The sequence below is a fragment of the Balaenoptera acutorostrata genome, chromosome 1 (genome assembly GCF_949987535.1).
Source record: "Balaenoptera acutorostrata chromosome 1, mBalAcu1.1, whole genome shotgun sequence".
NCBI classification, from domain to species: Eukaryota; Metazoa; Chordata; class Mammalia; order Artiodactyla; family Balaenopteridae; genus Balaenoptera; species Balaenoptera acutorostrata.
In genome coordinates this window covers 84751334-84753878 of record NC_080064.1, presented here as the reverse complement: position 1 = coordinate 84753878, position 2545 = coordinate 84751334, and the positions used below count along the sequence as shown (strand labels likewise).

At 36.3% G+C, this 2545-nt stretch overlaps 1 pseudogene; it reads right to left on the bottom strand.

Moving 5' to 3' along the window:
• Positions 1 to 1397: 1397 nt before the first annotated feature.
• LOC103011118 (pyridoxal phosphate phosphatase PHOSPHO2-like) lies at positions 1398 to 2157 on the bottom strand (annotated as a pseudogene).
• Positions 2158 to 2545: the final 388 nt, after the last annotated feature.

Genomic DNA, 2545 nt, shown 5'->3' with positions numbered 1-2545 from the left:
GAAGAGACTGTCTTTTCTTCATTGTAAATTCTTGCCTTGTTTGTTAAAGATTAACTGACAGTAGGTATGTGGATTTACTTCTGGGCTCTCTATTCTGTTCTATTGATCCATATGTCTATTTTTGTGCTAATAGCTATTGTTTTGGTGGTAAGTTAGGCTGTGTATTTGGGATTTTTCCTGTTTTTTGAGGAAGGCCTGAATTGCTATGAACTTCCCTCTTAGAACTGCTTTTGCTGCATCCCATAGATTTCGTATGGTTGTGCTATTGTCATATGTCTTGAGGATTTTTTAATTTCCTCTTTGATTTCATCACTGACCCACTGGTTTTTAGTAGCATGTTGTTTAGTCTTCATGAAATCATTTTTTCTCATTTCTCTTTCTGTGGTTGATTTCTAGTTTCATGCTGTGTGGTCAGAAAAGAGGCTTGAAATGATTTCTATCCTCTTAGATTTTTTGAGGCTTGTTTTGTATCCTTGTATGTGGTCTATCCTAGAGAACATTCTGTGTGCACTTGAAAAAAACGTGTATTCTGGGTTTGGGGTTTTTTTTTCGACGTAGTGCCCTGTAGATATCAATTGTCTAACTGTTATATTGTGTCATTTAGGATCTCTGTTGCCTTATTGATTTTCTGCCTGAAAGATCTGTCCATTGATGTCACTGGGGTGTTAAAGTCTTGTACTATTATTGTATTCCCATCAATTTCTCCCTTTATGTCTGTTAGTATTTGCTTTATGTATTTAGGTGCTCCTATATTGGGTGCATATATTAACAAGTTGATATCTTCTTCTTGTATTGATCCTTTTATCATTATACAGTGTCCTTCTTTACCTTTCTTTATGGCTTTTGTTTTGAAGTCTATTTTGTCTGATATGAGTATTGCTACCCCCACTTTCTTGTCATTTCCATTTGCATGAAATATCTTTTTCCATCCCCTCACTTTCAATCTGTAAGTGTTTTTCACCCTAAAGTGGGTCTCCTTTAGGCAGCATATTGTAGGTTCTTGTTTTATTATCCAATCTCCCAGTCTATGTCTTTTGATTACAGCATTTAGTCCATTGACATTAAAGTAATTATCTACAAGTATGTACTTATTGCCTTTTGAAATCTGTTTTCCAGTTGATTTTGTATTTCTTCTTTGTTCCTTTCTTCTTTTTCTTTTTCCTTTTGTGGTTTGATGGTTTTCTTTTGTATTATGCTTGAGTTCCTTTCTTTCTGGTTTTATGAATCTATTGTATGTTTTTGATTTGTGGTTACCCTGATTTTCAAGTATGTTAGCCCATAACTATATCTACTTCCTTTACACTGGTAGTCATATAAGCTCAAACACATTCTAAAAGATCTACAATTTCTTAGTCCTCTTCCCCACATTTTGTGATTTTTTTTCAATTGTCGGCATATTACTCCTTTTTTAGAAATTGTAAATGAGAAATTATTTCAACACCTGAAGACCAAGATACAACAGAAGACTCTATAGGCTCAAGATTTTGAGACATCCTAGAAAGAGTTTTCTGTAAAGTATATCCTTTCTGTGGCATGGCAACATCATTCTTCTTTTTTTTTTTTTTTTTTTTTTAACATCATTCTTCTTTAAGAAGGTTACTGGACAAACATCATTTCTGCCATCACCTATGTAAACAATTTGTGTATAATTCACTCCTCGTTGTAACTGTTTACCTACAAATTCTACCAAAACTACATTTTTGCAACGACTTTGGGGGCACCTAGTGCAAGAATGAGCACGATAATTTTCCACAGTGAGATGACCATTGCTATAAAAAGCTGCTGGATTTGTAAAGACTTTATCAAGCATGTCATGAAAATTGGTAGCTTCTAAAACCCAATCTATGAAGACTGAATTTGAATCTGAAATAATGATCCAGTCAAATTTATCCTTGTACTTTCTTACAAAGTTTAGAAGTTCCACCACCCCTGGAGTGAAAGGCATTGATATCATTGCTCTTTTCATTTCATCTTCTCTTACACCTTCATCTCCCAAATACTTAAAGACTCTGCCCATAAATTCTGTCCACAATCCTTTTTCATAAGAATCTTGTAGTTCAATAGGAAGCTTTTTCTCTGGAGCACATTGTACAATCCAGGTGTCACTATTATCATCTATGATTATACTGCCAAGTCAAAAACCAACAAAATTTTCATGGCTCCAGAAACAGATTTGGGTTACCCCAATTTATTATTTCCAAGACAATTAATCTTACTTCAGCATGGAGCTTCAGTTTAACAGTCATGACTATCTTCAGTTTTAAACACCAGCCAGTTCCTAACCAACATTACTCCTACTCTATACGCAGGGGGAAAAGTTTTCTGTTTCCAAGCAAAGGAATGGAGACTTCTTAACTCCAGCATTATTACAGTGGATCATCTGATAGAAAACCTGCTGGGTACATCCCGGAACCAGAGACAGGGACCTGGTCGGTTGTCGTTCCCAGGGAGGCACACGTTGGATACTGACAGGAGCACCAGGCCAGACCCGGCCAGGTCCCCAGGGCTCGTCACTGACCCAGGCCAGAAATCCACAGCCGTTCTG